The 26,895-nt window shown below is 32.7% G+C and overlaps 1 protein-coding gene across 1 annotated transcript in view; it reads left to right on the top strand.

Annotated features, from left to right (window-relative positions):
* The window catches only part of Dlp (glypican dally-like), a 184,835-nt gene that overhangs the window by 862 nt on the left and 157,078 nt on the right, over positions 1-26,895 (top strand). The gene's annotated exons all lie outside the window — the stretch shown is intronic.

Genomic DNA, 26,895 nt, shown 5'->3' with positions numbered 1-26,895 from the left:
ATAATAGAGTTTTAAATAATTTATAATAAATGTAGTTTTTTTATTGTAAGTATATATTATCTTTCCTTGATGGTTGAATTCTGTTTTTAAATTTAAATTTTTTAGAAAATTATATAAATTATTCGAGAGATTAATATTTCTAATATATATATATATATTATATATTAAATATTGATTTAGACAGCAACAGCGATTATCGCGAATAAAATATCGCCTATTAAAATTTTCGCAATGTCGTATCGTTTCCTGTTTTTGTTTTCACATATCGCAGATTTAATTTGATTTCATATACATTCAATATTATAGGAGAACATTTTGTCATGACGTATCGGATCGCATTAATACTAATCAACTTTAAAATTTGAATTCATTGAGAATCATACTGAAAAGATTATATTTCTGCCATAGTAAGAAAATTTTTCTCTTTTTATGAAAAGTCGAGTCAACGCGGAAAAGTTATTTTCCCAATTGCTTTATATTCCACAAATTTTTTTACATGTAATGTTTTTACACGTATTGTATTGTGTATATAGTGGTAATGAATATCGAGAAGTTAATCCTCACACAAAGTAAACGATATAACAGCTGCACACACAGTGGACTTGGGTTAGTATTGACTCGTGCCAAAAAAATTTTTTTTAAATGTATATTGCAGAATAAAATTTTGCAATAGATTATATATGTATTAATATATGTATATATTATATATTCTAAAAAAAATTTCTCTTTAAAAAAATACTTTTTATATGTCAATAAAAAAAATTTAAATAAAAATTATTGGTATTTCTGTACAACTAACGCATACATGATTGTAACATTCTTGTAATGTTCTTGTAACGTCTAAAACGTTTTATAAGACATGGGTCACTCGGAATTTGCCGACCGAGTATTAATCTCTCAGAATCGACAACTACTCGTAATGCAATATACGACCTTGTCCTTGCAATTCATAATCGCTTGTGTAAAAATAATTATGGTGATAGGTACCGGTAAGCATATATCGCGTGAAAGGAAAAGAATCGGCAACTATTTTTAAAACGTCCCAGAATTCGGTTTGCGCGACAATAACTGAACAGAATTTCTGATGAAACACTCGGTGACTGACGGGATCGATCGATTCTCCTTAATTTGTCCTGAAAATTCGATTTTAATTACGAAGTCGGGTGCGTATTGATTGCGACATCAAAGTTGAATTTATTCATTGAAGTACGTGAGAGCTTTTCGAACAGTCGGACGTATCAAATCGTTTTGAGACATTTCAGACTGTGAAATCTTCTCGAATGTATGCAGGCTCACTAGGCAAATGCCAAATCGCTTATTATATTATGAAACGAGAAAAGAAATTGAATGATGAATACAAACTTAAAATCGAACAGATTTCTTCAAAATTATCGTAATATTGAATTATGTGAAATGAAGAAAAAAATAAAACATCAAACTTGAATATTGTCAGACATCGTTGGAAAATAATTTAAGACTAAATGGTTTAATCTTTTTAAAAAATTATGAGATTATTTAGAAAATTGTATCGCTTAATTGCAAATTTATTATGATAATTTCGAAGAAATCTGCTTGATTTTAGACTTTCGTTTAATCTCGTTTCATTGATATTCGGAAATCGTGACCAATTCTCGACACGATTTAAAATGCATGGCTTTTAGAGAGATAGAGGAAAAGAGAGATAGAAAGAAGGAGAGAGAGAGAGAGAGAGGAGAAGAACAAATCACTTTAAAGGGAAGAAAATATATTGTAGCGGTCGAAGCTGGGTCGGACATAAAAGCTGCGGCAAAATCAAGCAGAACTCCAATGGAGGGCGACTGCGGGAGATTCCCAGGATAGTGCACCATTAACACGAAGTTCTTTCTTCTTTCCTCTTCACTCTCGTGTACATTTTTGAGGTTATGTTCGATAAGCATCTCAAAGATTACCGCTCTCAATTTACATCTTACCGCGTAATTAGACTGAACTTTTCTAGCATTATCTGCAATTTCTACGATCATAAGTCGCGATTTCTTTTACGATATGATGTGTTCACTATTGAAGCATTAAAATCAAACATTCACATTTTTCTCTATGCAAAAAGTTATAACGAAGCAAAAATGAATTGAAATCTAAAAGATGCAATGCCATATATAGAGTGTCATAGTCATAAATTTAAATCCGCGTGGAATCACAATTTATTTCGCGAAACTTTGGCGAACTGATTTGCGAGGGCTGCGATGCGACGTGATCGCTGGTAAATTTATAGCCGATGAATTACGTGCTTTGTTCGTTTAGAGATGGAGAAGTCCTCCAATGGAGTCGAAATGGACAGGAGAAATGAATAAAATTCCAGAGGACATTCTTGTGCAAAAAATTAATGACGCTGTGACCGTGATTGGGTTTCCTTGTGCTCATATAATTTCTTTTTGATATATCTCGGAATATCTCACGATAATAGCACACAAATTGCTTATTAGTTCGCGATTATTAAAATTCTGCCAAAGCAAAGTCCATTTGAAATTTATCTTTCATGATAAACAACCTTATCATAAAAAAATTTTAATAACTGGATTAATAAAGAAATAATAAATTACACTTTGCGCGATTAAAATGGTGATATAAAAATATTTCCATAAAGCAATAAAATTTAAAAAAATGTAATTATCGACCATCGTTTTGCAAGACAGGATTTTGATTGGAATTCACGTGTTAGATGAAGAACCTTCTTGTCAAGAGATGCATATCGGAAATGCTACATATTAAACAAACAAGAAAACAGCATTAATCTACAAGATGACACGAGTCTCTTTGACCACTCTTATTTTCCGATTATCAATAAATATTCTTAATTCGATCCTCTTGCTTTCTTCATGTTTTTATTTTTAAGTTTCACCTTTCTTTGTTTTTAATTTCATTTGTTGACTTGTATTTATATCTCTTGTGTTTCCCATTTAATCCTGATCTATTTTTATGTTGTTTTGCTTATTCATTATCGAGACATCCTATAGATTAGTCGTCATATCATTTATTCGTTTACCTTTCTCACGCATTTTTTTTTTAGATTTTTATCTTATTATGTATGATTGAGAAGGACTCAAGGCGGGCCGAAACGTTTGAATTAATTTATGATACATCTTTAATGTCTACATAAAGAAATATAACACTGTTTACATTTTAAGTATCGCGTCCGGGCTTTAATTGACTTTTCTCTATCAATATTATTAAATATTTCCATGTATGCAAAAATACGTATCAAAGAATTCACTTTCAAAGCTCGATCGATGAATCTTGTTGGACCGCGTTGATACTAAATCAAACCTTTTCCGCAACATATATTTAACATCAGTGTGAATCGTAAGATCGTTTTCCGGTGTGTTTAACGCGTTGATCGACTGCGGCGGGCAATAAAAGCAAGAGTGTTAACACTATTCATCCCTCTCGCGACTTCGTTAGCATGTTTTGTGTACCGCGAATACGTTTTAATTTATGGATCCTTCGGAACTCACGGATAGGTGTTAATGGCACGGCCAATGGCAAGCCGCTCGGCTTTTATGTATATTCGTCCACCGGGGATGGTGCACGGTAGAAAATCTTCGTATTTGCGCATATACGTATGTATTTCGCCATCGCGCCGTTTGCAAAATCCGCGACTCACTATCTGCGCCGGGATCAAACACGCTTGTCAGCACGAGAAAACACAGCGTATCTGCTCGCGCGAGTGGTAGATAAGCGGCATTTTACGCCTCGCCTTTTAAGCATCGTTGCATAGCACAAAATTAGTCCGATGTAAGAAGGCAAAAATATTTTATATGTGATCGCGCGCGTAAATATAGTCCCATCATGTTCCGAGAATATTAAATTGGTAATTATTATACAGGGTATTCAGAAAAAGGGTAAAATATTTTAAAAGAATTTAAGATGCCCCAAAACAAGTTAAAAAATTTTAATAAACATGGCTCCGCAAATGAATCGTTTTTATGATATTTGTTTTGTTTTTTGATATTTTTATTTTTAATATTTTTATTTTTTTTATATTTTTATCATTTTTATTTTTTGTTTTAAATTTTTATTTTAATTATAATTTGTGCAAAAAAAAAAACAGAGCTGGTGTTTAACTTTATCTTATTAGAGACGATGCTCAAAATGACCTTTCATATCAGTCCAGACCTGCAACTCCGCAAAAAAAGAATTTCATGCTCTTTTAAACACACCTGAGTTCATTCTGAAGCTAGCGCCAGACTATGCGCAATTCGTTTATAATTCGTGAATAGTGTGGATGTAAGGTTCGTCAAATTCAACCAATCAGATTTCTATATACCGTTTACGAATCGCGAATTACGAATCACGAATTGCGAATACGTGCATAGTCTGGCGCTAGCTTGATAGTAATGCAGGCTTCTTGATATTGTTCCAAGTTCACGTGAATATAGGTAAATTAAGTTAAGTTATGAGATAAGTTAAGTTATGAGATATTACATACATCTCAAAAACGGCTCATTTGCGAACCCATGTTTATTAAGACTTTTAAACTTATTTTGGGGCATACTAAATTCCCTTAAAATATTTTATTAAACATTTTTTAAATACCCTAACTTGTATCATTACATAATATCGAATTGTGTTTAAAAGAAAAAATTTAAAAAAATTTTTTTTTTTCTATTATCAGTCATGATATATACTATTACCATCTGAACATGATACGTCACAATACGAAATGTGTGTCTCATACGTGTGAATATTAACGTCATTTATTATACGATTAAATATGACCAGAGCCCGCTTAATCTACGTTATTAATATACTTGTAAGTGTATACGGCGAATTTATCATACACCGCGTCCGCGCGTCGCGTCTTCTCAAATTCGCTACCGTGAGGACTCGCCCGCGCGATTCCGAGTGATTTATCTTCGTTATCATCGGCGACTGCGTTACACAGATACGGGCGCATTTATCGGCTAGATGAAAGCGAGAGCTGTGTGTGGGTCCCGTCGAATTCGCGAGGCAAAAAGAAAAAAGAAACAACAGCACGGACGAGACAGAGATAATCTGGTTGAAAGAAAAAAGCGCCGAGGCGTCCGTTTTGTCGCGACAACTGCACCACACATGCGGGTACACACGTTCTTATATCACGCTGCTAATTTCAGGATCGTAATCTTGCTGTTTCCAACAAACAATGAAATAATTAATAATAATCGTAATTTGCATTTGCATGTAATAAAAAAATAAACAATTTACTTTAAACAATCGAATTTAAATAATTAACTATATTCAAAAATATCTAGACGATTGAATTAATAAATATAAATTTAAACAATTGCTTTAAATAAAATATAAAAAAAGTCGCTATATTTATGATACTTTTAAGAACGTAATATTTATAATAATAATATTAATATTATATTTTACAAAATGTATATGTATATACCAGACATTTTATATATACTTAATGATAATTTTGCATATTTAAAGCGTTTGTATCATAAAAATTTTAGTTACGATTGTTTGGTTTGGCATACTGAAATATAGCTACGCGAAGCAGGATAATTAATGTTGCTTGCTTTCCTCTCCTTTTACCTCCTTTCCTCTCGTTTTGTGGCTTATTATTCGCAAACTATCCCGAGTGGTTGGTAATTAATACTCCAGTTAGCGGCAAGCTCGCTTGCCAATTAGTATTCTGTTCACGTTTTTTTTTATTTTTATTTATTTTTTTTCACGATATGCTAACAGTTTATCTTTGTCGCGTTCGACATTGATTATTATTAGAAATTCTGCACAAAAAAGGTAAGTCGAAAGAGCTTTAAATGTACTAAAATAACGAATAATTTTTTTTTCCCCACAAAATCGCATAATTTTCTCGATTTTTTTCTCTCTCAATTATTCTATGAATGACGCAAAGGCATCTACATATATTATGAAGAAAATGTTTCGGTTTATTTGAAATTGATTAAAAATAATACCAAAACTATGTACATTTTTTATTTTGTAATCGAGCGTAATGAAACTTCCGACTTTTTTTAACAACACTTGAAAGAACTTTAAATAACAATTCGCTGACATGTTGACGCGATCGTATCTAATATAATTATTAAGACTAATCCGGTCCAATCAGTATATTTTCTATTTGAGTTTACTCTTTATTCTCAAAACTCCAGTCCAGCAGTATTCGTATCCCCGTGTTAAATGCAAAGAGCCGCATTAACGCTATCGTAAAAATTATGTTTGACATGCAGTTAATACGTTGAATATCCGGTGGTCTACAGAAGCGAGCGGGTGAGCGTGTCGGAATGTCGAAAAGCCTTCATACAATAGTTTCTCCGAAAGATTCTTTCTTAAGATTTCTTTTTCTTAAGGATGTAAAATTCAATTTTTTTTTTCTATAAACGTATGTTATTTAACAAGTTTAATTGGCATAATCGATGTGAATAATTGAGAAAGATTAACAAAGAATACATTGTGAGAGAATAAAGGCCTGACTGATTATATTTCGTAATGGCTTCTACATGATTATCCAATGAAAAAAAAAAAAAAAAAAAAAAAAAAAAAAAAAAAAAAAAAACGATAAAATCTAAAGTTGTAGTTTACATTATTTTATGTATTTAATTGTTTGTACATTTAAGAATTATAAATCTGCTTTTTTCATGAATGCATTTTTAATTATATAATATACACATATTGCTCAAACGCTATACGTAAGCTCACTTATATTTGTAACAAATTAAACGTGGTAATTTAGTTTTGCTTCTTTTCTATTTTTCCTTCCAGAATTCTTCTCCGTCAATATCATATGCATTCGGTACTTATTGTCAATGGCAAGTTTTCTAAAAGTATGATGCAGTCGTTCCTTTTGCATTCGATGCGCCGTTCAATTTATTCTGTTGTCGTCTACAAACGTTACTTAAAAAGGCGCACACATATATACACAAAGACACAGGAGCTCCACACGAGTCTTCGGAATATTTATTATTCATTCATTCATTTTCCGCGCATATCCAAACTTGTTACAATCCTGTTTTTCTCCTCGCTTTCGTTTTTCTTATCTTACTGGTTGAGAGAAAATTAACCAACAATGGAGAGCAGTTAGATGCGCGAGAATGCGGAAAAGAGAAAAGAGAGAGAGAGAGAGAGAGAGAGAGAAATGTCATCTTACCCAAAATAGGTGTAAAAGTCAGGCTCGATTTTCTACTTTCTGTCTTTTTTATATTGCTTTTTCGTTTGAGAGAGACATTTCTCAAGATGGCAAATAAAATCATCTACGGCTATTGTGACGTTCTTCTTTCCGTCCCCTTTTATTCTTCGTGTCTTGATCAGGTACATCACCTTTTCAATCGGAGGTTCTACAATATTTCTACCTTCAGCCACCCCCATCTGTTTTCTCCCACTTCTCTTTTCCCTTTGCAAATTTTTTCGTGTTGTGCGGACGATAGTATAATGAAACAGGCTTTTACTTGTTATACCTTTTTTCTCTCTTTTCTTTTCTCTCTCTCTCTCTTTCTCTCCCTATCTATCTATCTGGAAGGGTTAAGGATGCTACGTTCGAATTTTTTCTCTCTTAATCATCCCCCGGATTTCTTTAGAAGCTTCCTCTCGAGGATGCTCTTGGATTAAAATATTCATCAATTGACAATGCTGCTGTTTGAATTTCATGAAATCGCATCGGTTGCGCAGTCAATCCTTTGCCTGTCAACAAAAATTGCTGTGACATAGTTTATAAATTTTTTTAAGCAGACTTCTTGTGCATTTTACTTTTTCCACTTCCTTTTCTAGAATCCTTGAATTTGCATTTTCTTTATTTTATTTGAAATATTTTATTTGAAATAAAGGAAGTGCAAAATACAAACAGTCTTCGCGTTTCTTCTTGCGTGCGAATTGCATTGTTATCACGAGGATAACCCACACATACGTTACGATATCGTGAAGCACATTGTTGTAAATAATTATGGGAATGACATTGAAGAAATTATATATTGTACCATTCTGCAATCATATTTGACATTGTCAATTAATGTCAATTAATTGATAGTTGCGATCGATAATGAATAATTATTATTTTTTTTTTTTAATACGGAGCGAATCAAAACTCACTACATCCATATTTCACCTATTAGACTCTCTCTTTTTTCAAATTAACAAATTACTTGTAAAACAAATTAATTACAAAGCAAGTTATTGAAAATAATTAATTTATTAACAAGAACTCTTTTATAATTATTATAATATATGTGATAACAGCGCGTACCGTGTATACGATAAATCCTCGCAAAGGAGTCATAATAAAAACCGGTTATATCTATTTCACAAAAAGACACGTTATCGGCTTCAAAAGAAGAACTTGATACACTCTAACACGGTTAACAGATCAGGGTTCTGGGAATTGATTTATGAATAGCATTATCGATAACAGAGTCGATAAATATTTTGTCTTGAGACTTAGAAAGTAGTGTATGTGTATCGATTAATCGCTTGATCGTGAATTGATTTTAAACGACTCTTTTTATTGTGGCATCGAATATATTTTTATTGACAAAATGGTTTGAATTATACAATCTAAAATAAACGTCACATCAGATAACAGTTTGCGCTAAGGAAGACGGACACATATTATACAGAATTGATTTGTCTCATTCTGTATATAAAAGTATTACGATAAGATTATCGAAAACTAAATATTTTACAAGATATTTAATTTTTTATATCAAAATATGTCAGATTAAAATACAAAATAACTCAAAAAGTACTTAATGAAAAAATACTTTATTATAGTGTTTTGGAAAGCTCTCGACATAAGCTATAAGAATATGCAATAAAAAATAGGGGATTTCATTTAAAAAATTTAAGGTGTCCTTGACATAACCTTAACGATGCCATCCAAGGTCAAACCAATGACACCATCTTATGTTCCCCTCAAAATCATATAATTTTTGTTCAAAAACGTTTTTCTCTAAAATGCTTAGTTTTTGAAAGAAAAGGGGTGTACGGGTGCTCTAGGACACCCTGTATAGTATATATTTTTATAACTGTGCTATGTAATATTCTGTAGTATGCTGTAAAATCTGTTTTTCTGCAAACGGACTATTATTAACATAATTAATATCGCTACTTACGCATCGTTGAAGGCACATCTAAAATTTGACAGACTGTGCTCTTAATAATCCTATTCATGCTATAGCATACGTTTATATCCGTCAAGCAAAAAAGCGACAAATTGCTGTCAAGCGTTGACAATTTGACGGAGGTCTCAGGTATTCTTAGTGACGTTTATAGATGTCTGCATTAACAGGCGTCTTCACAGTGAGGGGCTTCACGATAAGTCCATGGAGAATGTAGAATTCGACAGTATGAGTACATTGGAATGTAATAATTACATGAACGATTTAAATATTCTATATGAAAATTTTTCTTTTAAAAAATTGAATTTTTGCCACACGACCGTGTTTTTCAAATGTCGGCAACGTAAATATCTTTGACGAAAATTTTACATGATTTCGTTTGTTTTTACGAAGATAATTTTTATTACGCACAATTACGGCCGTTCCTTACAATTTGTATCGGAAAAATTCGCGCGAGTCCGAAAAGGAACAAAGGGCAAAGGTAGAGAATGGGAAAGAGATTAAAGCGCGCGCGCGCGAGATTGTCACGGACAGAAAGTTATGGGCAGTCAGAGTACGTTTTCTGAAATGCCATCAGGACGACGACGACGACGACGACGATGCGGTAAGGAATGCAGAATACAGGAATGCAGAATACAGCCTTTTCACGAGAATTGTCCAGGCAGAATGTAGTCAGTTGAGGCGCAACGGAGAGACTTAATGGTCGCTGTTATAAGTTATAACTTTTTAATAACCGGCGAAGAGAGATTCTCCTTGCTGGTCGGCACTGGAAACCAGCTCACCTTGCTTTACCCGATGCGATGAGTTTTGCCTCCGTGGCAGTTCTATACTGAATGTTCGCTTCATACATACGTATATACACGTGATACCCGTGTCTCGATACGTAACGACGGTGTAACATTTGTGAGATTTCGCAGACCCGGTTGTACACGCTACTCTTGGACCAGCTACTCTGGTTGCTTCCTAGTCAGTCCCTTTTCAGAACATGTAATTCCCACTACCAGATTAATCATCGTACTTAGATGATGGAGTTCCATTATACGACGTTGACGTTTACCGTGATGTTGCGAATGCGAAGTCAAGAGAATGGCTCTCTCTTTCTTTCTCTAAGAATTAATTAGATTGTGCTTGAAACTATTATACAATCTCATTGTATAAATCTACAAACTCTCGGATAATTAGCTTAAATTGACCGTAAATAAAAATACTTAGATATTTGTAAGTTATGCATTGTGTAAGAATTATTTCATATTTTGTGAAGAGAAGCTATATACTAACAATAAGTCCGTTATAAGTAATAAAAAGAATTAAATGTCACACACTTTAACATAAGTCAGTTCTTCCTAAAAAAATAAAAAGAGCAAATATGAGACTACTTTTTTTGGTAGAATTTTTATTGATTTTTAAACTTTACTATTTTATATATCGGATATTAATAACAGTTTCTTTGGCAAAATTATAAATGAAAGTTAATAGATTAAGAATATTTCTTAAATATTGATACACACGGTAATCTCATAGTTATACAGTTGATTTATAGCAGACATTTTCTGAAGGAATTCGGTCCGCTATATATGCACGCAAACCTGATTGCGAAAGAAAGAGGGAGAGAGAAAGAGAGAGATAGAATCTTTTAATAAGATTCTCATCTCTAGAGCCTGGCAACATTCTGACGACAGGTTGCGTTCTACTGAATAATCGTGTCGCAACTACTGCGTCATGTACGGTGAAATTTGCAATTTTATTCGATGGTTATACACAATGCAAGTAAAATTTATAACACAAGAAAGTCAGACTAACATGCAGCAAAATTATTCCGCTGAAGTAAATTCCGCGATAATCGAAGTATACGTCTTGTATAGTAAACATCTTGCATTGATTATATTTATTTTAACCTTACTAGACAAGTAATTTATATTTTAAAATCTACATCGTGTACGTTACATACTGATAATGAACAGAATGTTTAATAATAAATTTTTTCATAATTATTTATATATTCATAATTATTTATTATTATTAATATTATTTTATAGATTCGCGTAATCGCTTATCCATTTCATTCTTACTTATGTCTTTAAAAAAGACATCTTCAAAAATAAAGTAAAAATGAAATGGATAAGCGATATATATATATATATACAAGTATTTTATATATATATATATATATATATATATATATATATATATACAAATATTTTTTTAGTTAATTGTATATATATATGTACAATTAACTAAAAAAATACTTTTTTAAGAATTTATTAATACTTCAGAAAATAAAAAAAAGAAAATGAAAAAAAGATACATAGAATACAGTATTTTTTTCGAAACAATGAATTATATGAGTGAAAAATTATTTATGGAAGGGAAACGGTGGTATCCGGAGGTATCCGGATAGTTTAGACTTTTTTTTTTTTTTTTTTTATTTAAAGACAAATCGCTCATAATTTTTTTTTCGAGAGTGACTTTTACATTGATCAAATAACTGACAAATATTAACATGTTTTAAAATATGATTTGAATATTTGACATTTTATTTCCGAGACAAATACGTCGTACATCAATCCCGCAATAACAGCAGCCGCTAGAATTATAAACACGCGTGTGTTTTTCATCGCGCAAGACGTAAGTACATAAATAAAATTCAGAGAGAATTATATGAGTCTACTCGTCTTTATTTATCTATTTATCCGGACGTACATAAATATGGCGAGTCCGGGTAGGGTTTGTCGACCCTGTGATTGATGGGACACGCTATTTTTACTCGGTGTGTACCGCGTATCGTGAAAAGGAGAGAGAAAAAAGCCGGAGGTAAGAAGCGAAGAAAAGATGTCGGTTCAGCTGGCCGCAAGACACACACAGCATTTCAGCAACGCGAGAGAAGAGAGGAGGAGATGTTTGAGTTATTTATCTCGATTTTTATTGTGCCCGGCGAAAGCGACAATTTATCGATTTTTCTTTGAGACGCCCTTGTGATGGTAGCTCGATATAACGGACCGCGTTACGCGACGCGTTTATTCTAGTTTTTGCGGTCTATACGACACGAGATGGGAGAAGTTTGATGGCAATACACAAGAGATATCACTATCGATACTCTGATAAAATCGAATCACTTCTGTGACGATAGAGACAGCGACGAAATTAAATTTAATTCGATTCTTTCGTTCGTATATACAGGGTGGTCCTCGTAACGGTCGCCACGATTTTTAAGGCACTTACAATAATCTGACATAAAAAAGTTTCAAACAAAAGTTGTGTGGCTTCAAAGCGGCCAGAAAATGGTGACAATGATTTGACCTTGGAAAATCATTTGAAGGTCATGTGAAGGTCAACTTTAAAATCTTAAATAGAAACCTCATTTTTTATTTAGTATTCTTGTAGCTGACATCGAGAGCTTTCCAAAACACTATAACAAAGTATTTTTTTATTATGTACTTTTTGAGTTATTTTATATTTTAATGTGACATATTTTGATATAAAAAATTAAATATCTCGTAAAATATTTAGTTTTTGATAATCTTACCGTAATACTTCTATGTACAGAATAATGAGACAAATCAATTAGTATAAAAAAAAATTGTTTTTAAGAAAACTATTTACAACGTATTTTTTAAAACAATTATTTGTTTTTTTTGGCTTTAATTAATTTGTCTTATTATTCTATACATAGAAGTATTACGGTAAAATTATCGAAAACTGAATATTTTACGAAATATTTTATTTTTTATATCAAAATATGTCAGATTAAAATATAAAATAACTCAAAAAGTACTTAATGAAAAATACTTTATTATAGTGTTTTGAAAAGCTCTCGATGTCAGCTACAAGAATACTAAATAAAAAATGGGGGTTTCCATTTAAGATTTTAAAGTTGACCTTCACATGACCTTCAAATGATTTTCCAAGGTCAAATCATTGTCACCATCTTATGGCCCCCTTGAAGCCACACAACTTTTGTTTGAAACTTTTTTACGTCAGATTATTGTAAGTGCCTTAAAAATCGTGGCGACCGTTACGAGGACCACCCTGTATTTTATAGGAGAGAGGTAAAAATTCGCGGGAAAAGAGTTCAAGTGGATAATAGTATCAGTAATCTGCAACGATTGATAAACGTCAACGACTTAATTGAATTTTTCATCGACAAGCCAGCGTTTTGTCAATTTGAGCACGTTCCAATTTGAGCGCATTCCAATTTTGATCTCTCATGGCGAAGCTTTTTTTACGCGAAAATATGTCGAAACAATTATCTCGCGATCATGAATTCAATTCGTCACACGATGATACTTTCTCTATACTGATAGCACAGAAAATATATTTTAGAGTAGATTTTGCTGAACGAATTATTCATGTCGCGAACAGCGATAGCGAATCTGAATAATTATCGGTAAACGACAAGTTTTTTTTTTGCATATTGATCATTTAATGAACCTTTGATTAGTCATCATTAAACAAAGTGCATAATTTAAAAGCGTCTTCAAACCTTGCTGGGGAAATAAATTGGCACCAATATTGACACAAATAATTGCAGGACAAGCATTTCGTATTTATGATATTGTTCAAAACAACGAAATATTATTTCATTTGTAAAACTTTATCGTTATATTATATATATTAATAAATAAGAAGAAAACATAAAATAATCTCTGTTAACTTAACGTATTATATTAACAAAGAAAAATCTTTGCATTAATCGACACACTAATTTTCTTAATTATATTTTTAATATCACATGTTCAATATGATAATGTGTCTTTTTATCATAATGTTAGCAAAAAGGGAGTTTGAAACACTCGGTTACAATACATAAGAAAATGTCCGCAGAGAGTACAGATAAATTATAGAAACAGGAAGCTCAAAAGGACTGCCGGCAAGCTGTTGCATTCACAATGCAATTCCACACTCTCTTCCGGCTTCATATTTACTTCAATACTCTCGAGTTCTTTTATATCGTATACCCGCTTCGAATCTACTCTCGTTCTCTCCCTTCCGCTTGTAAAATATTTAATGTTTCTGCAAATGAAAAATTGTTTTACGCACAAAGTTCTATATTTTATAAATATGCTTTTTCATGCGACAATACATTTTATTAAAATTATTATTGAAATATATATAAAATACTTTTGCAAATTATGATTTTTCACGCGTCGAATCTCTCGGTTAATTAGCAGAATCACTGAATCAGTTATTTAGCGTAATGTTTATAATAAGCGAACAAAAGGGCTCAATAGATAAATAAATTTATTCGACATTATGAGAAAATAAATTTTTTTTTTTTTTTTTTCAAAAGTTCTAATTTTGAATACAAAAAGTTGTTGTAAAGCGCAATCTGTCAATTTTTAATGAGCACAAACATCGCACCTATCGTCTACTTAAATAGACGGAACACGAAACGACGAAGTGAGAGAACGGACATTTCACATTTCACGGTACTGTAAATCTTTGTCACGAGAGAGAGAGAGAGAGAGAACTCTCTTTCTCCTCGCGTGTAACCATACGTCGAGATCTCATTTTGACCGTGCGTTGAAGTTGCTCTTCAAGTTACACTATATCCGCGCCACTTTACGATAAGGCCACTTTGAGACGATTTGTACCTCGTCATGTACAGAGCCACCCGTCTTCCGTTACCTGACACTACCTAGCGTAAGAGAGTTGCCAGGGTTCCGAAGGGGAAACCTGAATCTCTTCCTTCCCCTCTCCTGTTTCGTTAACATTACGTCGTTATCGCGGTCTTTCTGACAGCGGCATCTGCACTCGTCGACGACTTCGTCGTCGGTCTTTTCTCTCTCTCTCTCTTTCTAATGTCTCACTATGCGAATCAGTGCGGATGCTTGTTAGAGATGTAAGGATAACATTCCTGTTCACCGCGTCTCGCCCTCTTTTCTGCCACGGAAACTTGTTAAAAGCTGACGCGAAATGAGGGCTCATTGTCGCGATGAGAATACCTGGAAACAAAATTTCACTGAGTTTCTGATGTTACGTACCAGGCTCGACTGCCGTTCGCTTGGACAAAAATGAATAGCTAGCGTTATTGAAAAAGAAAAGGCACTCGAATGCGTATTTTCAAGTGTGTGTGAAGCTAGCATATCATTTCGTGGAAGATCATAAATAGTTAAAAATTCTGGCTTTATTTTCAATAGTTCTAGAGTTCTTGATAGTTTAAACAAATAGTTCTGGCGATTAAATCAAAGAAAATGCCTCAGGACAAACTGATATGCCAACTTCACGCAGCATATCACTTTGTACGACATTTTCCTTATCGATAATTGTTCAAATTTAAAAGATTTATAGTTCTACATGAGTTCTAAGAAGAGTTCTGTCTTCTAAAAGTAAAAAATATTCATTAAAATGAAATGAAACAATTTTTAACCTGAAAAATTCGTATTTTCGAATATAGAGATGGTATGCTAGCCGTATTTCGAGAGTTCTGATTATTATAAAATAGTTCTCGTGTAGTTCTGGACATGTACATTGCTTTTCCAAAGAGTTCTGATGAAGGAAATAATTAGAAAATTTTTTAAACAATTATTTTACCCAGAAAACTCGTATTTTCGAGTATAGAGGTGATATGCTGGCCGTATTTCGAGAGTTCTGATTATTATAAAATAGTTCTCGTGTAGTTCTGGACATGTACATTGCTTTTCCAAAGAGTTCTGATGAAGGAAATAATTAGAAAATTTTTTAAACAATTATTTTACCCAGAAAACTCGTATTTTCGAGTATAGAGGTGATATGCTGGCCGTATTTCGAGAGTTCTGATTATTATAAAATAGTTCTCGTGTAGTTCTGGACATGTACATTGCTTTTCCAAAGAGTTCTGATGAAGGAAATAATTAGAAAATTTTTTAAACAATTATTTTACCCAGAAAACTCGTATTTTCGAGTATAGAGGTGATATGCTGGCCGTATTTCGAGAGTTCTGATTATTATAAAATAGTTCTCGTGTAGTTCTGGACATGTACATTGTTTTTCCAAAGAGTTCTCATGAAGGAAATAATTAGAAAATTGTTTAAACAATTATTTTATCCGGAAAACTCGTATTTTCGAGTATAGAGGTGATATGCTGGCTGTATTTCGAGAGTTCTGATTATTATAAAATAGTTCTCGTGTAGTTCTGGACATGTACATTGTTTTTCCAAAGAGTTCTGGTGAAGGAAATAATTAGAAAATTTTTTAAACAATTATTTTACCCAGAAAACTCGTATTTTCGAGTATAGAGGTGATATGCTGGCCGTATTTCGAGAGTTCTGATTATTATAAAATAGTTCTCGTGTAGTTCTGGACATGTACATTGCTTTTCCAAAGAGTTCTGATGAAGGAAATAATTAGAAAATTTTTTAAACAATTATTTTACCCAGAAAACTCGTATTTTCGAGTATAGAGGTGATATGCTGGCTGTATTTCGAGAGTTCTGATTATTATAAAATAGTTCTCGTGTAGTTCTGGACATGTACATCGTTTTTCCAAAGAGTTCTGATGAAGGAAATAATTAGAAAATTGTTTAAACAATTATTTTATCCGGAAAACTCGTATTTTCGAGTATAGAGGTGATATGCTGGCTGTATTTCGAGAGTTCTGATTATTATAAAATAGTTCTCGTGTAGTTCTGGACATGTACATTGCTTTTCCAAAGAGTTCTGATGAAGGAAATAATTAGAAAATTTTTTAAACAATTATTTTACCCAGAAAACTCGTATTTTCGAGTATAGAGGTGATATGCAGGCCATATATCGAGTTATGTTAAAATATATTAATATTCAAATATTCTTTAATAAAAGATATATAGAATATAGTTTCTTGACAAACTTTGTAAACATCTCAATTAAATCAGGCCGAAACGAGTTTACATGCATGACATCGCACGGTTTCCCTCAGTAGAGATGGTACCTAGAAGTATAGTCCTAGAATGGAAATTGAGCGTAGATGCTATATGGTTCTAAGCCTTCTAAGCTTCCGGTAGAAAGGCAGGCAAAGGATGAATGCCCAGGTTCTCTTACACAAAGCGGGTATATTCACATAATACAAAAGCGATGCCCAATCCGGGTCGGAGATTAGCCGGCTCGTCGTGATCCAGCGTATTATTCTCCCTTAACTTGACAGCCGGAGCTGTCTTATTTAGCGAGATGATTACACGAATGCATATATTATACAGAAAGTTTGTTTTACATATTATACAAATGATTTATAGACATAATAGAAATATTAAATATTATATATATTACACGCAAATTAATTCTTTAAGCATTAATTTTATTTCAATGTCTAACACTTTTAAATTGTTATGGCATATTCTTTATTATATTTTTTCTAATGTCAAGAATACAGAATGATAGGACGAAGAAGATAATTAGCTACAAATATAGAACAAATTTAGAAGAATAAAAACAGATCTCTTATGGAGTGATATAGCGAAAATGCGTATCTCTCAGAGAAATATTTTCTTCTATACGTTATGCGCAAAGATGGGGTTGTTTATGGAGAAAATATGAGGGGAATGTCGTAAAAGTTAAAATTATGCCGGCTGCCGTGCGTATATAAACGAAGAGAAATGACACCTCAGACGCATGTAAATATTCGACACGATAGGTCTTCTCTGCCCTACAAAGTCCACTGAGTCCAGAAAAATTCACAAATGAATCTCGCCGAGGGAGCGTAAAACTCCAAGTTGGTGTCATATCGATACTTTTGAAAAAACATTCCAAGTTATATTTGTTAGATTTGTAACTTCAACTTTCTTTCTCCTCATTGTAAAATCACTGAATAACCAATTCGAGAGAAGAGGAAGAATGGTATATTTCCTTCTTACGCTCCAATTGAAAATTTTATACGAGATTTGAAGAAAGATAAAAAGAATTGACGCCCGTATCTCTGAAATTTTTTGTAATTATAGACACGATCGCTCTTATTCCACATGTCATAAGTTTTGCGACATTAATCTAGCCTGAACAGCCGAACCTTTACGACGAGCGAGCGGCACCACGTGCTTTATGACGCGCAGAACGACGCTTGGTAGGGTGAGAAAAATGCGCCTCAAAGTTTATTGACCTTTATCCCTTTCGCACACAACTGCTCGCGTCCCTTTTGCACGTTTGCGTTCGCCGTATCGTTGAACCTACCTACCTACCTTAATCATCGAAATGACGCCCGGTGGAACTTGCTTTACACACCGTGCACGTATAAACGGTATCGGGAAAAAAAACGTGCTCGGGATTACACGGGAGAGCTCAAATCGACGGCGTTGGTAAACAGAGAGTTTTATCACGGACGGGTGGGTACTTTCCCTGGAAACTTGCTCCACCAATTTGATAGCGACCCAAGAGAGTCTCGTTACATTCGCGCGAATACTCGAGACTTGTGTATACGCGAGCAAACAAGAAAAATGTCTACTTGGGAAAAAACCGTTTCCGGCTTAAATTTTCTAGATCAGGTCGCGGAATATCGATAGTAAAGGCAAAAAGAGATTTGTTATACTCATCATTTTTTTCTCATATTCTTAATCACGCGCGAAATATGAGAAAAAAATTATATTTTTCATTTTGATACTTTTTTTTTATATATATAAATTGTAATTTTTATCGCAGCGTCTTATTAACCAGAAATCTTTGATATTTTTATATCTTGAAATATTTTTATTTAATTATCATATAAATTTTGGTAGTTGGTATGCCACTTAAATAAAAAGAATCCTTTATTTTTCAATTAAGATATAAATAGTTGGAAGTTTTCAATTTTTCGAAGAAATCTTTATTCACGCGAGTAATACTCGAAGTCGCCAACGATATCAAAACATACATTTTGATAAGAATGCGAGTCGAGAAGTAGACATTGCAATGATTGACCCTCAAAGAGAATGATTATCAACGAAGCACACATAGCAAGTAAACACATACCAGGGTTGGGAAAGTTATTTTATAAAAGTAACTCGTTACCGTTACCGTTATTTTTTCGAAAGAGTAACTCGTTACCGTTACTCGTTACCAATTTTAAAAAGTAACTCGTTACCGTTACAGTTACTAAAAAGTAACGAGTCGTTACAATTTCCGTTACTTTTTTACAATACAAACTAATAAATTATTTTGCATAAGAAAAACTTTTAAAAAATTGTAAGCAAGATTTCATTCAAGGTTTATTACAAAATAAATGATTAAATTTTATCGAAATTCTTTATTAATTTTTAATAAAATTTGTTGCTCCATAGTATCATCATTTAAATACCCTCTTTGTGGTATTAATACAGAGCCACCGATGCTAAACATTCTTTCTACAGATGCACTGCTTGGTAGAGCTGTATTATATTTAATAAAAAGTTTTTTAAGTTTTGGATAGTCGTTTAACATTTCTATATTACAATTATTTGATTTTAAAAACCGTTGCAATTCTTCTTGTTCAGATTCATTTTGCACCGTTTTTGCTCAAAAATGAAAAAATCATCGTGATCGTCAGATTTTCCAGCTTTTGGAGAATTTTCAGTTGATCGGATTCCCAATAAATTCTCCAAGTAATTTTCAGCACGTTTTCTTTTTTCTCCGGTTAACCAGTTTAACTTAAATTTTGGATGTAAACATGCTGCTATTATTAATTCTTTTGTTTCAAATATTGTAAGAAATCTAAAATCAAATATAGTAAATTAAGCGACATTGTTTGTTTTATTGAAATTAATACTTTTGAATCAATAATTTAAAATAAAATAATATTTTTCAATTAAATCCTTATTTAAAATTAAATAACATATGTATTAATCAAATTAATAAGTTACCTTTTATTTAAACCTTGCTGAATAGCTTCAACTAATGAATGGCAATCTATAAGGTCAGATTTATTGAGATTTTCTAATTTTCGTTGCAAGGTACTTAGAACTGGTAGTAAATGAGAGCTCTGCTTTTCCGAAAAGATAAAGCTCTCATTGGATATCGCGCGTCGCGTCATCGCACTGGTCTGCAAGAGCCATAAGTTGATCAATCACATTCAAGCATTTTTACAACATAATAAAAATGCTAATTGGTCGATTTGCTTACGGCTTTACGGTTAAGATAAAAATTTTATCACGCACAATAGCAAGAATAATATCTTAAATAAATCAAAAAATTTGAAAAAAGTAACGATAAAAGTAACTGTTAAATTCGTTACTCGTTACCGAAAAATGTAACGAAGTTACTTTTTGCGTTACAAATAAAATTTGTAACGCCATTACCGTTACAGTTACCGAAAAAAAGTAACTGTAACGGTAACGGCGTTACAAGTAACGCGTTACTTCCCAACCCTGACACATACCATATATACGCAGAATCGTGAAATATAATCGCAGAGAAATATATCGCAAAACAACAGAAAAAAATATATATTTTTTTTTATTTTGAAGGATTAGATCATTTTTTTTCTCTTTATATACTTATCTTTATTTCGCAAAAATGAGAATTGAACATTTTTTGCGAGCATATCCTTGATTAACAATACGTATCGTCGCGATGGCTACATGCGACTTTCTCGGATGTCCGGCCTTTCCCAAAATCCTATAGCATCGAATAAACAGGTTGTTAAACTCAACGTACATTTGCTTTTACGAGGAGGATATAAGATTGTAAAGCTAAGAGAGCGATACCACCAGCGACGACGCACGCACGTATAAAGCGTCTCGTATACGCGTAGTTATGTTCGCTATAATAATGTGATTCGTCCGTTGCTTATCAACTAATGAGATTTCGTTTATTAGTCATCGACATTTACGGCCAGCGCCGTTGCAATGAAGAAACGTAAAGTTGATATACAATCTCTCGGTATCCGCTTTCAATCTATATGTTTAGCGATGCGTATATCGATATTCTTAATATGATCTTCACATTATCCTCACAATTTATTGTTATAGACCCCGATAATCATATTTAGGATATTGTTCCGAAAGGGACTATTCCAATTGACGATAACCATTTTGTATACTGAAAGTAGATACTAAAATAATGTAAATGTAAACAAAATTGTACAAAATAATATAAGAAAAATGTACAAAATTTTAGCCGCGGCGAATCATTTCTTTAAATGTTTTTACCTAAAACTAAAACCTCAACTAAATCTAATTTCAGCAAAGGGAAACTATTTTTTCAATTTGTTAATCCAGAAATCATTTAATAAAGAATAACAAAAATAAATGATCTATAATGATAATAATAAGAAAAAAATAATTTTTTTGGAAGGGGGAAGGAGAACTTTGCCCTTGGACCTCCTATCATCGTATATATCACAATATATTTATAAAATATTCAGAAAATATGTATAATATATTTACAACATACAAAATATATATAACATATATTTGCAACATAGAAAAGATACAGAAAATATTCATAACTTATTTGGAAAATATCCACAAATTATCTGAAAAATATCGACAAAATATATAACATATTCACAAAATATATATAACAGGTAAATACGAGGGGTTGGTCACTGAGGTGATTTTTGTACAAGGGCTAGGTAATTCATCGGCAATCCAAAAGAAATTTTGGGTAATCCAAGGTAATTCTTGGTAATTCTAAATAATCTTTAGCATTCTCAGATAATCTTGGGTAATTTAATAGGAAATTTAAGTAATCTAAAGGTAATATCAAATAATCTGTAGGTAATTTTAGGTATTCTTAAGGACCTGTGTGAAGTTGGCTCTTAAGGAGCTACATACACCTAGCGGTAGGAAAAATAGGGGGAAATTTGACAATTTCTTTTTCATAAAAAAAATTTTTTTATTAAGATATCTGTAACTACATCTTAAAGTAGGTCCTTTAATGTATATTTGGTAAAATTTTCATTAATAAATATTGAATAATGTGCCGTGGAAACGTCATCTCCTGAAAGCTGTTCGACGAAGCGGTAACCATTGTAGCTCCTCTAATTTTTATCTGAAATCAAAAGCCAAAAAAATTTCTTAAAGTATATAAAAAAAGGAAGTTATTGTAGCCGATTTTTAAAATTTTGATTTTTCAAAAAATGGCGGCCATTTGAATGTGAAGATATCAGATTAAAAATGATATTTTTGCATTCAAATGGCCGCCATTTTTCAAAAAATCACAATTTAAAAAACGACTACGACAAAAACTTCCTTTTTTTTATATACTTTAAGAAAATTTTTTTTTTTAAATTTCAGATAAAAATTGGAGAAGCTACAATGGTTACCGCATCGTCGAACAGCTTCCAGGAAATAACGTCTCCACAATACATTTTTCAATATTTATTAATGCAAATTTTACCAAATATACATTAAGGACCTACTTTAAGATGTAGCTAGAGATTTTTTAATAAAAAAATTTCTTTTATAAAAAAATAATTGTCAAATTACCTCCTATTTTTCCTACCGCTTAGGTATATGTAGTCCCTTAAGGTAGCCTCAGATAATCTGAGGTAATCTAAGATAATCTTAAGTAATCTAAGGTAATTTAAAGGTAATCCGTATCAAGGGTAATTTTTGTACACTATAACCAATAGTGATCTACCCCTCGGGTAAATATTACATTAGATCAATTCCTTCAAGAGTCAATCACCTTGACATATGTTCTCAAGGTCATTACTTGGAGTAACGTAGAAATGTAACCAAGAAATTTTAGCCGTCGCTCGTTGTTTGTTAAAAAGTTATTAACAATTAAAATGCGAAAATCTGAACTTCTCTAATTAAAAAGAAAACGATGAATTTTATATTAATTGTATATTTAAATATTATAATTATTGTTGATGAAGTCTTTGAATTTTCGAGGCGAAACATATTAATATTGTAGAAAGAAAAAAAAAGTAGATTGAATGGAATTGCGCGAACATTACGTACGGAGGATGAAAGTCCGCGAAGGGCAAAGTTGACTTCGCGCACGGCTTCTTCTTTTTCCTCTTGCGGTTTTCCTGTTCTCTCTGCTCTCAACCAGCAGGTCGACAATCGCGCCGATCTGCGCAAAGGATCTCGGGCTGCAAAGGAAACCGGGCAAATGTCAGTCGCCCTCCGGGGCGCATGCACACGCTTCGCGAAGCTTTTAATCAACGCTCACAGCAAAACCTTTCTCCTCCTATCCATCTCTCTCGCTCTCTTTCTCTGTGCATGGTCCCGTGCATTCCACGATTATATGACCGTATACGTGAAAGCGGGTTAGGTTAGTATGGCCCACCCGACCGTCTGTCCATCCGCATTTTGCAATATGCGCGCGCGATTTGGATCGTCAAGTCACGATGTCTTCGTGTGATCTCAGATCTCCGTCTTTTAATGAAAATTGCTCTACCCGAGGTTTTACGCTGGTCATTTTATAGCGAGATTTTGTAGACATTAAATTATTTGTAGAGAATACAAAGATGACAAAGTTGCTTTTACGAAAGAAAAGATAAACTTTATTATATATTTGTTGATAAATCGGTTTTTACGCAAGTTGAGAAACATCTTCTCTTAATTTTTTTTTTTTTGTTTCATTTACCTTTTATTTCGACTTATTTTAATGAATTGTTTTTACGCAGTTTGTCAAGAGTTATGTGTGTGATTTTTAATTTTCTTTATTCTGATAGATGTAACATTTAAAAAAACGAAATGATATTTTTCACATTTATGGTAATAAATGTTTTTCGCGCCTTACTCTGTAATATCGGTTAAATTCGGAAAAATCAACGAGGTACACGAGATACGTTTATAATGTTATTTTGCGCGATAATATATTTATTTGCATTAATCACACTCGAACGCACGAATATTGTTTTATATTTCTCTACGATATAACTAACACGAAGGACTTTATCGTGGACTTTTCGGGTGTAACTAAAATTACGTCTTTCTGAGCGTAAAATAACTTTTTTTCGGCGCACTTCGAGATGTAACAGTTCCATCCATTCCATTTTCCATACGTTATTAGGACAAGCAAACCTTGAGATATTCTTACGATTTTCGCTGTTTGTTTAACTTCAACGAGCACGCGTTATACCGTCGGAATATACCTTCTATTTGCTTTCCTTCATGGAGCTGTAGCAATCTCCTAATTAGCTGCTACGTGTCAGTCAATAAAACGGCATAGTAGCAGGATATTTTCAACATCAACGTATTTATAACTGAAACGGAACATCGTGTATACCAATACATTTCCGTAATCTTTGGAATTTATTCGAGCGGGAGGTTAGCAAAAACTACAGGAAAAAGGTTGCAAAATGTCCATGTTTTTGCATTATTCATTAATCTACTTGCATTTGTGTGAGAGAGAGGTTCTTTTACATAATATATCCTTTACACATAATATATTTTTTATAAATTATTTTTTGTGTTCACGTGCGTGAAAGTGATATAAAAGTATTTTTTCTCGTCAAAAAGCATGAATGTAAAATTTTCTACATTTTTAACGAATTTCTAGAAATATTTAAAAAAAAAGAATTGTATGTATTATTTTAAAGGAAGAAGATTTACGGATTATTAATCCGTCGTAGTAATCTCCGTCAAGCAGGGAGCTTTTCCATCCTGGGGAAGTCCTTGCGGAATTTTTCGAACTGCAAACATTGTGCGGAATTTTTCGCGCGGAAAGTGAACGTCAGTTAAACTCGCCTAACCCTGCAACGCTGATCCGTTCTTAGAACCGCATAACTTTTCGTTTACGCGGCTCCGGTAGGACATCTTATACCGATACTTTTTTACACTCGGCTAATAATAAAACAGAGAACATAGAGGGAGTTACTGCTGCCAAGCAGTAAGCAACTCTTGAAAAGAAAACTATGCTGCACTCGACGAGATTGCCGCCGTAAATTGCAATGAGCATTCATTTAATGCGACTAGTTTAATATAAATTGCCGGTCACGGATTTTCACGTAAGCAAGAAAAGCGAGCGAAAAAATAATCTAACCCGTCGGCGAGATTAACTCGATTCTCTCGAAGAGTTGAAATTAGCCATTTGCGGGAAGTAAAATTTAGAAGAGATGATTTTATAGCTCATCGTGAATTGCATTATTTGGAAGTTTTATGATTAAGCTCGGACGGTAGCTGAAGAACTCACAGCGACAGGGATTTGTAAAATTTTATTTTAGATGGGAAAACACTTGATTGGAACATGCAATTGCATTTTATATTAAAATTTTATTTTTCGGTTGCGTATAAAAATGATATATCTGTAATTTTAAAATCTATCTCTCTTCCTAACATTTTTGATAGGTCTGATTAGGTTAGGTTAGGTTAGATTTGCTTCGAAGACTTCAATATTCGAAGATTCGAAGCTTCGGCATTAAAATCTTCAAAGATCGAAGTTTCGAAGATATATATGAAATTTCTGATGTTACAATAATTAATATTGAATAATTACATATTTTTTGAGCATATATATTAATTAATTCCTTTTATTTACAATATTTTTAGCGTTCCCTGAATGAATTTGCTATTCGCACGAATATATTCTTCGAAGCTTCGAATCTTTGAAGCTTCGAAAGAATTTGAAGCTTTAAATCTTCGAAGTTGTCAATAAATGAATTTCAAAATGAATTTCAATTTGATCTTTCTAATGAAGATAGATCTATCTTAATCTTACGAACAAAAATAAATAAAGAATTAAATTTTATTACAGATACTATACTTTCTCTGCTTTTATATCTAATATAAAATCACGACGTGAAGAAATGCGAATGCGAAAATAGAACGTGAGTCAGGATATGACTCCAATATTTCATCCTTTTTGTTCGAAGGATATGTGCGTCTCCTTCATAGTATCGTTTATAATGTTTAGTGCTCTTAGGAGAGGATATATTCATTCCTTAGAAAATGACATCGCAGTATATTGGCGCATGAGAACAAGCGTTCTCAGGTACGAGAGGATGCACTCTCGTATCTTTGGTATCGTAGCAACCTTCGAACACTATCACCGATGACATTGATGCGTCTATTATCCTGCACGAGAAACTTTCAAAGTATCGCTTCTTCGTCAATGTCTTTAACCTTTATGCTTCGTTCATATCTTATAAGCAGAATATATATTTCAGTTGCTTCCACATGTCACTTCATGTTAAATATAATTTTAAAATCATTTAAAACTCGCAGTGTTCAATAAAACAGAATATAGTATCGTATTTAAATACAAAAACTGTGATTAATAAATGCATCAGATGAAAAAATTATTTTTCTACATTATATAATTGTATAATATATCTGTTTTTTATTTTAATATTTTTTTTATTCAGAATATCACGTGTGTCTCGGGAATAAAAATTATTTTGCGGATTTGAGAGGATTAAATGCATTTATGGAATTTTAACTCAAACGAGACTAGAGAGCACACCTACAATTAAATCCGTAGTTTAAGATACTAGAGATCACATTTGCAGCGTCCCTGCAGACTCTCTTGGAGATTAGATGTTCTAGCGTTCGATGTTCGACGTTCGATGGCTTGTAAGCTATGACATTACAATTACCGGATTAGTGTTGAAAGAAGCCTCTTACAGGAGATGGCAAGAACTGCGAAATACAAAATTGAATGAGCCATAGTTCATTCAAAAGGGGGATCAAGAGTATAAAAAGCGTAAATGGGTTTGAGTGCCTTAGTTTCCGAGAAATTTGCAGTTGGATACTCGGTCAGCTGTACGGTAAGTACTATGGATAGCTTCGATTAAGCGTGAAGCACGGTGGCTGAGTAGCCTAAGCCGTGTACGTATTATTTTTTCATCTGTGGCGGAGAGTTCGAGATCTCGCAGTACCACCTTTTTTTTTTTTTTTTTTGGTAACGTCTATATTTATCATTTTTAATAAAGTTTTGTTATTCTTTGTAACAAAATACTAATAATATGCAATATTCGTTACATGTAATAAAAAATGAAAAGAATTTTTGTATATTTA

The sequence above is a fragment of the Polyergus mexicanus genome, unplaced genomic scaffold (genome assembly GCF_030449975.1).
Source record: "Polyergus mexicanus isolate NDT 795.1 unplaced genomic scaffold, iyPolMexi1.0 SCAF_1, whole genome shotgun sequence".
Classification (NCBI taxonomy): domain Eukaryota; kingdom Metazoa; phylum Arthropoda; class Insecta; order Hymenoptera; family Formicidae; genus Polyergus; species Polyergus mexicanus.
The sequence above is the reverse complement of the archived record's forward strand: the minus strand, read 5'-3'. Positions and strand labels throughout refer to the sequence as shown.